Genomic DNA, 11,578 nt, shown 5'->3' with positions numbered 1-11,578 from the left:
GAACCGCAAACTCTATCTCTGTATCAACAGATCTTTTATTGTTTTTTAGAAATGCCCTCGACAGTGAGTCAGATATGTACATGGTTTTTCCTGGTTTGTAAGACACAACTAAATCATAATCTAATAATTTTAACCTCATTCTCAGGATTCTCGGGGAAACAGACTGTAAATCTTTTTTAAAAATCGATTCCAGTGGTTTGTGATCACTATGAACTTTCACACAAGCTCCATAGACAAAGTAGTGAAACCTCTTTACTGCAAATAAAATAGCCAGGATTTCCTTTTCTATTTGAGCATACTGCTGCTCAGTTTTTGTAAGGATTCTAGATGCAAAGGCCACAGGTCTACCTTCTTGCAACAAGCATGCCCCCAGTCCGTCTTTTGATGCATCTGATTCAATTTTTATTGGTTTCTTTGGGTCAAATACTGCCAAGATTGGTGAGTTAGTCAAAAGATGCTTTAGTTGATCAAGTGAATCCTGATGCTCACTTGACCACTGCCAATCTACATCCAATCTTGTCAAGTTTCTTAACGGGGCAGATATTTTTGATAGGCTTGGCACGAACTTGGCTACATACTTTACCATTCCTAAAAATCTTGCAACATCTTGTTTGCACTCTGGTGTGGGCATGTCTAATATTGCTTTGATATATTTATCACTTGTTTTCATTCCATTCTTTGAAAATATCTGACCCATGTACTTAACACTGGTTTGTTTGAACTGTACTTTCGACTTATTGAACTTTATGTTGTATTTGGTAGCACAGTCAAGAACCCTTTTTAAGTTCCTGTCATGTTCTCCTTCTGAGGCACCAGTGACTATTAAATCATCAAAGTAAAGGCCTACGCCTTCAAGATCTCTAAATATTTCAAAATTCTTTTTTTGGAATACTTCTGGGGCTGAGCAGATACCGAAAGCCAGTCTATTAAATTGGTACCTGCCAAATGGTGTACCAAAGGATATCTGCACTTTCATCATCCAGCTCCACTTGCCAATATCCATCCTTCATGTCTAAAACAGTGAAGAATTGTCCCCTACCAAGTAAAGTTACAATTTCATCAACAGAAGGAATTTAAAAGTGTTCTCTCTTGATGGCCCCATTAAGTTCTTTTGGATCAAGACATAATCGTAAGTCCCCATTTGGCTTTTCCACAATGACAAGTGGGTGAACCCACTCTGTTGGTTTATCTACCTTTGTTATGACTCCTTGTGCCTCAAGATCACACAGTTTATTTTTTAAACGTTTTCGTAAAGCATGGGGAACCTGTCTTATGGTGCTTATTCAAGCTTTGGTATCTTCCCTCAAGATTATATGGTGTTTTGTTGGAAATTTTCCTAAACCTTCAAACATATGTGAATATTTTGTTACTAGATCATTTATACTGTTAAATTTAGAACTTACTAATGAATCTACCCGTTTGATTAAATTTAATTCTAGACATTCCTTAAACCCTATCAAAGAAACCTGATTTTTTGTATCTACAACTACAAAAGATATATCTTTTTTATCATTTTTAATAACAAAAGTTAATGTAACTTTCCCTACTGTTTTAATTTTAAAATTTGAATCCCCATATGATACTAAGGATATACAGTGTAACCTCAATAAGTCGGATTAATCGGGACCGCGGTCGATCCGGGTTATCGAAAATTCGGGTTAGTCGGAAAATATGGTAAAAATTATTAATAAAATACATATAAATAAACAAATACACATTATAATTGCAAAAACATGAAATACATGCACAGTACATCTAAATTACGTACAGTTGTATCCAGTATTGTTTATTTATTGGTAAAAACCTCAGTCAAAGTGAAAAAATGTTTGTTTTGTCTGATGAAAATCGGTCCGGGTTAGCCGGACTTCCGAGTTATCGGAGGCCGACTTATCGGGGTTCCACTGTATTAGATTTACGGATATGTGCTATTGGGGCTATTTATTTGAGAATACATAAAAGCAAAGTATTTACCTCAGCTCCAGTATCTAATTTAAATGACATAGGCTTATCATTAACATAAATATCAGCTGACCACATATTTGGTCCAAGTTTGTTTTTACATTTAGAGTTTACCGACCTGACAAAATACTGATGTTCACTGCCATCATTTTCACTTCCCGAGCTGTGCATATCACTTACACTGGCTTCTGTCACTTGATGTACTTTCTTCTTCTGCTCTTTCATTCTCTTTCTTGGACTTTCTGGTTTCCTTGTCACACTGCTCCCACTAGGTTTATGGTCTTCTCTGCAAAATTTTGCAAAATGGTTATGCCCTTGACACTTGTCACATGTTTTACCCCAAGCTGGGCATCGATCATCTCTTACATGATTGTATCCACATCTGGTACACACACGAACATGTCTTGGTTCTCTTCGTTGAACTGCGTTTATTAATGACTCATTTTGTAACATTTTAGACTGGTTTTTACTTATTTCTATCGCTCGACATATGTCAACTGCTTTCATTAGCGTTAAGTCTGACTCTCTAAGCAGTTTTTCTTGTGTTGCTTTGTTGTGTATGCCCATTACTATTCTATCTCTGATCATCTGGTCTTGTTGGTCAAACTCTGTTGTTTTAATGGCTTTCCGTAGTTCTGTAATCAAAGGGTTGCCCTTCTTGTTGGCTAATACTGTTAAATTTAAATCTTTCAAAAATAACATTTTTCTTTGGGGAACAAAAATTCTTCAAACTTCTTTTTAACACAAGTTACTGTTCTGTCTTCATCTTCGGCAAATGTGAAGGTGTTGTACAGCTCTAATGCCTCATCACCCACCAGACTTAAGAGAACTGCCAGCTTTTTACTTTCTGGTTTGGAGATTAGGTCCGTAGCTATCATAAATAGATCAAACTTTTGGCTAAATTTTCGCCAGTTTTCAGATATATTCCCGTCTAATATTAGAGATTCAGGTGGCTTAAACTTGGATTCCATGATGATACCAAGAAATAATACTCACGTTTTACAAGCTTACAGTTGAGTATCTATCCAACAAGAAATGGTTTCACCATGCTAAGATTATCACACCTGACACCATGTATAAGCCTGATGGAAGGTGTAATAAATAAAACAAATACAATACTATATTAAATAATTATTTTATATTTAACAAGTATCTTAGTTCACATTTTCATATGTCGGTCATGCTAACCTAACAACCCTGCACTTAACTCCTGTCACCGTCACCTCGCTGTCAAGTCATCTTGTTACCAACATGAATACTATGAATGTCACTTAACTCTGTATCATACCATAGAGGTATATATTAACATAGAGTGAGCCCTCACTCCGCCACCACTGACGACAAGATCTCTTCGACTGGTTTGCGGTATCTCTTTCTAGCACAATGTATCGAGAAACATAACATGAAACTAAGTGGGGGTACGGGACGGCAAGTGAAATAAGGAGAATTACTTTATTCTTCTTTTTTCTTTAATTATTATGACAAGTGACAAGACAACATAACCCAAATAATTTAATCCGGCCCTATTTCTATTTTTGAACAAAATGTTGGAAATATCTTAGTTTATTTTTAGTTCTAGCTTATTTATGGCTAGATTGAAAATCTGAATTTTCTAATATTGGTTCATGATTATCATCAGGGACTTGATTCGGTTCTTAAACAGGTAAATTTTCTGTCTCATCTGATATTGATTTGGTAGTGGAATTCTTTAGTGTATTATTTGGACTTTCATTTTCATCTTAATCACTATTGTGATTCAATAATTTTAGGTCACTTTTAGGAGCTGAGTACTTCGTTGCAACTGTACTTTTCTTTCTGTTTGGATACTGCATTAAGGCATAATGTACATTGGCTTCTAAAAGATAATCCTTTTCAACTAAAGGATCAAACTTACTCATTCATACAAATTTTCTTAGTAATACTTTGTCTGAATCTTTCATGAAGAAATAGAATTTCTGCTAGTTGATCTTCATTGATAAGTAAACACATGTTCATGATGTGTACAATTGGTTGCTGTAGACAGTAAACTTCATATAGAGTGCAGAGCATCTGGTATATAGAACATTTTTCCATTTAGTGATGTCTAAATTTCTGGTTTTCAATGCTAGATTCACTGCTTTCCATATAACTCCATTGTATCTTTTAACTTAACCATTTCCTTCAATATGGTGTTGTTCTACTTGAAGATATTCCTTTAGAGTGTAGGTAATTAATAAATTCTTGGTAAGTCAAGCTAGTCCCCCTGTCTGACTGGACGTATCTTAGCATGGAAATCTTGAAAATTCATCAATTTTTTTTTGTTCAGAATCTGTGAGGATACGTGAGAAAAAAGTAACGGGTCTTCCAGATTGACTCAGCATGATAGCAATAGCAAATTCATTCATGTATCTGTTTCAACAATGAGAATTTATTTTTCATTAATTACTGTCCATAGAAGTGCAATATTGTATATCCCAAAATATTTATAGCTTTTGATTGTAGTGACATTTATTTTGATTTAAAGTTAACCCATATTTTTTAACGGCATTTAAAAACTTCAAATCATAGCTATCTTGATCCTCACCACTAACTGTTACTTCATCTAAATAAGCGTAAACCCCTTGTAGATTTTCTTTTTTATTGATAGAATCAATGGCTCTCTAAAAATATGATACTCCATTGGTCACCCCAAGAGGAATACGACAAAATTGGTAAAGGCATCCACTTTCCTCAAAAGCTGTACATGGTTTGTCAGATTCATGAATTGGCTATTCTCATTTAAAAAAATATTTGATTACGTCATCACGCCCAGATGGATGACGTCACTAGTATGTTGTATACAGTAGAACCCCGAAAATCCGAACTAATTGGGGGGACAGCCTGTTCGGATTCTGAAAAGTTCGGATTATTCGAAAGTCAGCCTAACCAGTAATTCAAAGCTCTCCTGCAAAACGTGTAACCTGGCTATGAGAAAACCGAAGTAAATTTATGTTTAACCTTTATAAGCACTACATATAAAGTACCTACGTATTTATTTTTAAGAAATTTTAAATGTCAAAGTCCTACGAATCCAATATTGTTCAATTTTCTGGTTATACTTTGTATAATAAACATGTATTTAAGTTTTTGTCTTGAATTTTTAAAAAAAAATTCACTTTCCGTTAGTTTGGATTTGCAGGGTTCTACTGTATGTCAAAAATATATATGAGGGGGGCAAAATATATTGAATAACCCTGTACATCAAGAAATTTACTACCAACGTCTCTGTTACTGAATATATCACTAAGTACAGGGCAACCTATTTAAAACTTAAAAAATCAGCTAAAAAATTAAACTATCAAAATCATCTGAGAAGCTTTAAAAGTGTTGCAAAAGAAATTTGGTCCATAATAAACAATCTTCTTCGAAATCAAACTCACAAAGCTCAAACATTTTCCCTTCCAGACCATGAATACTTTATTAATGTGAGTAAAATTATAACATCAACTATTTTGTCACAAGAGATCAATTTTGTTAAGATCCGATTTCCTATCTCCCTAATTCAAGAAAGGTCTCAAATTCATTATTTATAAGACTAGTTGATTAATCTGAACTGATCCAAACAATCAATAGTATCAAAAGCAAATCTTCCTGTAGTACTGATGGACTATCCATAAAAATTGTCTCAAATCTCCCAGAAAATGTGTTGGGAGTCCGCATCCCACTAATGACTCTTTTAAGGGGCTATCCTAGTGTAAAAGAACGAAATTCACATACTTTTTTTGGGAATATCTAAAATAAAAAGTACTGTACCAATTGTTTTGAAAATTTGCATGACTATTTATTATAAAAAGAAGTACAAGTAAAACAATTTTCATAAAAAAAAATAATGAAAATTTAACGATTTATGCCCTATCTACTGGCACAGTGAAAATAAAAAACATGGCTCCACTGCTGCAGCGATTGGGACTAATAGAGATCCTGAATTATAAAATTGCAAATACATATTGATTATTGAAATATTAGTTATTTCCTATACCATCAATTAGGATTTTTGGAAAAATGACGAAGTGTTGAAATTTTTTTAAATTAGCTAGAACATTTTCAGTTTCAAAAACCGCCAAATTGACATTTTTTATCCGATTAAAAAAATCCCTATTTGATGGTATAGAAAATAACCTATATTTCAATAATAACTTTTGATATTTTATGTTTCAGGATCTCTTTTAGTCCCAATCACTGCAACAGTGGAGCTATGTTTTTATTTTCACGGTGCTAGTAGATGGCGAATAAATCGTTTAATTTTCAATATTTTTTTATGAAAATTGTTTCACATGTACTTTTTATAACAAATGTTCAGTAGTAATAACCAGAGGACATTGATAATTGTTCGAAAAATTTTTATAACAGATTTCGAAAGCTTGTTCCTTGGAAACAGACCGACGCCGTAGGCGGAGGTCTGTTGCCTGTAAGCAACAAGCTTGAGAAAGTTGTTAAAAAATTTTTGAGCATTTATCAATGTTCGAGGGTTATTCGGATAGAAAATTTTTTGCTGATATAAAATTAATAATAATTTCATTAATATTCTCATCAGTATTACAACCAAATCGTGACATTTTGAAATATTGAATATTTGAAATGTCAAAATTGAAATGAAACGAAATGTAGGTATCCATAGCTACATGATTGAGTGAAAACAGCCCATGGGATCTGTTTTCAGTATAATGTTGGTTGTATTCAATCAGATGACCACAAATTAATTGATTTCATTGGATTTCTAATTGAGCAAAAAATTTTCAAAATAATTGGTACACTACTTTTTATTTTAGAAATTCCCAAAAAAGTATATGAATTTCATACTTTTACACTAGGATAGCCCCTTAAGAAAGGTAAATTTCTAGAGCTGCCTAAAGACAGCCATCATTATTCCTCTTCATAAGGGTGGTGAAAAATCTAATGCCTGCAATTATAGACCTATTGCATTACTACTGGTACTCTCAAATAGGACTCATATTACACAAGTATAAAAACTTGTTGCTGGTATGAGCACATTGTGTAAATGTTAGGATTTAAAGAGGATATAAAAACCTTCAATACAATTATGAGCGTTAGTCTCTTTATATCCTAACATTTTTTTTGTTATTGTTTTAGTTTATTATTGTTTTTTATGACTCTGTAAGTTTTGTGTATAAATTGTACAATTTTCCATGACAATAAAGCATTTTTCTATTCTAAGTTGTCTATTTGTTAAACCAAAGCATTGATTATTATTACAAAATATTAATATAATCAATTAAATAATAATATTAATCTCACAAACAATATAGGAAGTATAGTTAAAAAGAATAAACATAGTAATCCACAAGGAAATAAATCTGCACATAGCTATAGCCCAAAGTAACTTCTGTTGTTTATCCAAATCTTCAATAGTCAAAAACATTTGTGTAAAATTATATTCCAGCAGTTTCTCCTTTTCCTACATTTAAAATAGCTGGTGTTTATTCCTAAAAACAACAAATACATAAATAAAAACTCTAAATTGTATACCATAAAAAAATCATACAAATATGACAAAATATCACAAGAGTATTTTAACATTATTTAAGGACAATTGCCATAATAAGCCACAACAAAAATGTATTAAGCGAAAAAGCTATAGAGCTGAAACAGGAAGTTGCTATGTTTGGTCTATATATTAATGAAAGTAAAAAAAAATACCTAAATGGAATATAACAACGGGTTCTTATCGGTAATAAGAAGTGTTTTTATGCATACAAAGACGTAATGAAAAGTAAGTTACTGTTACTGAATCGTGAGTATTGGCTCCGTGCGTCTCCCCTCTACGTACAGTCACGTGATACGCTGTCAGATTTTGTAAGGACGTTTTAACATTGAGTCTTATGGGATTATTTTGTTAAACTTGAATATTTTATTTTGTAGTAACAATAACCGAAAAAAATTGTTAGAATTCATTAGTTATTAATTTATACTGTAATTTATAGTGCAACAAAAATATTTTCTTTTTCGTTAATAAAGATTTATTGACATAAACTGCGATAGTGAGGTTATGTATACAAAATCAAACTGATAATCAATATTGGAAAGTGAAGAATTTATATCAGATTAAGTGCGTTTTTAATTTCTGTTTATATTAATACATAATATCACTAGCGTGACACGGCATTTTTTTTAAATGTCTCATTTAAACATACACAAAGCGTCCTGATAAAATTTCAAAAAACCGCCACCATGAGCAGGTCGGTCGATTTTGCTTTGACACTTTGTTAACGCTCGGGGCGAATAAGCTTAGAATCTACAAAACAGTAATTAGACCAGTGGTCACATATGGATGTGAAATGTGGACCATCTCAACCACTAATGAAAATCAACTGAGAATATTTGAGCGTAAAATACTAAGGAACATATTTGGACCAACACATTGTAAAGATGGTTCATGGATAATTAAAATGAACCACAAGCTGAATGAACTAATGCAGAGCGCAGATATTGTTAGATTTGTAAAGTGTCAAAGACTAAACTTTCTTGGTCGCTTAGCAAAAATGTCAGATAATCGAGCTGTGATGTCAGAGATGGAAGCCCCAAGGAAATATAACAAGAGGAAGGCCCTGTAACAGATGGATAGACGATGTAGAGAAGGATCTTAAAACCATAAATATCAGGCAGTGGTGCAGGAAAGTAGCAACAGGGCAGAATAGAAGAATGCTGTTAAGCAGGCAAAGATTTACAAATGGTTGTAGTGTCATTAGAAGAAGAAGATTTAAGGACAGTTTAGGCAGGCTATATGCATTAAGGCATTATTAAGCTTTGCATTTAACCATATTGTAATACACTATATCTTACATGGTCAAGCATGATTTTCTTTACATAACCCTTGTTCTAAACTAGAACCGAATTGGTAAGTACATATATATTTTTATTGTAGACATTTTAAAAACTTATTACTTAGTTGAATTACTTTAAACTTACCACTTATAAAATGTTTACTACATACTCTCATATTTTAATTTGTGGTCTGTTCTCTTTATTGCTTTTATCCAATGTTCCTGCCTTTGTTTGGATAAAATTCATTTAAATGTATTGCATGGGGGAAATGTATAGCCTTGGGAACAGTAAAAAGTGAGGATTTTATCCCTGTCTGTCCAATTCCCGCAATTTACAGGCTTCTCAAGAAAGCCCTTGCTACAAGTCGGTCAAACACAAGGAAAGGTGTTTTTTCTTTTTTGCACACAAACAAATTGACACAAACTGATAATTACTATGGGATAATTCAGTTCTGTAGGCTATAAACAACTTTATATTTAATTTACTATCACAATTTCGCTGCACAATTAACAATAAAAAACAAAACCAAACAGAATATTCGTCTAACAACATCTACAAATAAATGTCAATGTCCAATGTAAACAGTGACTAAATAAAAATAACAGGAAAGACATCAGCTAACTTCGTACTTCTCCTAACTTAAAAATGACGTTTATCATACTGTCGCAGCTTTACTATGTGTAAGAGTGAAGTAGCACTAATCCAAAGAAAAAAGATGGTGTCGTCACTTCGCTCCGAATGACACTCTCTCTATGTCAATATATACCTCTATGTATCATACATATTGATTGTTTCCCACCTTTAGACGTATCAGAGAAGTATGTCAACTAAAACTATCACTTTGACAGTGGCATTTCTCTAACTCGTCCGATACGTCTAAAGGTGGGAAACAATCAATATAATAATATCAATAATTAATAAGTTACTATCGCTAAATTTAACACCTCTTCTAGGTTCATCTCTTTTTATCTAACAACTTAATATGTTTTCCATCTTATGCGTTATTTTGCCGGTTATTAGTGCGCCCATCACTGCATACTCAGAAATCAGCAAATTCAACTACATCTTAGATCTAAAGTTTTTGATGCATGCATTATTCCGATATTAACATATGGGGCACAAACATGGACAATCACAAAAATGAATATGAACATACTCATAGTCACTCAACACCCGATGAAAAAAGAAATGCTAGTCATATCACTTAAGGACAGGAAAACAAACACATGGATAAGAAAGAAAACCAAAGTCGATGTGGTTCAAAAATCACTAAAATTGAAATGGGAATACGCTGGACATGTAGCTAGGAGCAAGTTTAACAAATGGCACAGAACAATTCTAACCTGGAGACCATACGAATACAAAAGACCCAGAGGCAGACCTATGAGATGGACAGATGATCTGAAACGAACGGCCGGGAAAAATTGGCTACAAGTAGCGTACAAAAAAAAAACAATGGAAAGGAAGATTTGAAGAGGCTTATGTTCAGATGTGGACGTGAATGGCTAGACGAAGAAGAAGAAGAACCTATTTTATGCTCAGGAATCTAAGGTTAAGCCATGGCCCATTCATTAACAGTATATTATAATCAAAATAAATTATAGGGAGGAAAAATTAGAGAGTCAGAAAAAATTATAGAGTAAGGAAACATTAGAAAGAGTAAGGAAAAATTAGAAAGAGTAAGGAAAAATTGGAAGAAGTCAGAAAACATTGAAGGGAGCCAGGAAGAATTGGAGGGTGTCAGATTAAAATCCAGGGTGCCAGAAAAAATTCAGAGAGTCTTAAAAAAATGGACGGAGTTGCAATTGATTGTACCCCCGTCGCATGGCGACGGAAAACATCATTATTACGTTAATAAATGTACTAAATATTAATATAATATGTTAATTATATGGAAACGTATGGGCAAGTGCTACTCTGCTCGGTGATGATAATATATAATACCTTTCCGAGTGGCGGAGGAGCCCGATCTTTAATTTTAATACTGTTGATAAATGTGGGACATTTTCATTTCCGCAGCCTGTCTGATTAAGGCCCGATTTGCATTTTTCATTTTATGCGTTCGCCAGAGGCTTATATTTTTGAATATTTTAGAAGATTTATTAAATTATTTTATGGAAACTAAATTTAGCGAAAACGTTAGCTATTTCGCCTTATCAAAAAATAATATCGCTATCTAATTCACGCCATTTAACATTTTTATACCAGACTAAAAGTATAAATGGCACAGACGTTTTGACTAATGTCTTTTTCAACAAGATTTTTATCTCGTCGAATTTTTTATGGGTTTTTTGCCACCGTTTTTAATGAGAAAAAGTATCAAAATTAAAATTACTGACTTTCCTTAAAATATCCAAAGGTTTTTATGCTTTCTATACAAGTAGTATTATACTAGTAATGATACGATAATTAAAACTAAAATAGAAATTGTGCAACTTAAAATCTCAAAACCTGTGAAACACTGGAGAAGAAATTATAAACATTTACAAACTCTACTTTCTGCCGAAGAAAAAATGTATTGAAGATCATAATCATCATCGGGGCTTTTCATTCCGGATGAAAAGTTTGTCACTCTTAAGGCGAATTTACACTTATTCACTTTAGACGTACACTGCGGATGATACATGAATAGTGAAAGTGCAGATTGAAAGGCCAGCAATTTACATTTTCACGGACGGAATTCGTTTCACAGTCTTTTCAAAATGGCGAATACGATTGGAAGTGTCGGCGTGGAGTTAATAAGTAAAGCAATACTAGAAAAATGGCGAAAATTAGAAAAAAATCAGAAGGAATTTGCCTCTTTAAACCAAAATAAACG

At 33.0% G+C, this 11,578-nt stretch overlaps 1 long non-coding RNA gene across 1 annotated transcript; it reads right to left on the bottom strand.

Moving 5' to 3' along the window:
• Window positions 1-7,138: 7,138 nt before the first annotated feature.
• LOC126890763 (uncharacterized) lies at window positions 7,139-9,529 on the bottom strand. Its single transcript, XR_007700452.1, has 2 exons — window positions 8,905-9,529; window positions 7,139-7,421 (listed from the first exon to the last, which is right to left on the bottom strand). It is a non-coding gene; the product is annotated as an uncharacterized LOC126890763 (long non-coding RNA).
• Between the last annotated feature and the right edge of the window lie 2,049 nt (window positions 9,530-11,578).

Source organism: Diabrotica virgifera, chromosome 8 (assembly GCF_917563875.1).
Source record: "Diabrotica virgifera virgifera chromosome 8, PGI_DIABVI_V3a".
In the NCBI taxonomy this organism is placed as follows: domain Eukaryota; kingdom Metazoa; phylum Arthropoda; class Insecta; order Coleoptera; family Chrysomelidae; genus Diabrotica; species Diabrotica virgifera.
The sequence above is the reverse complement of the archived record's forward strand: the minus strand, read 5'-3'. Positions and strand labels throughout refer to the sequence as shown.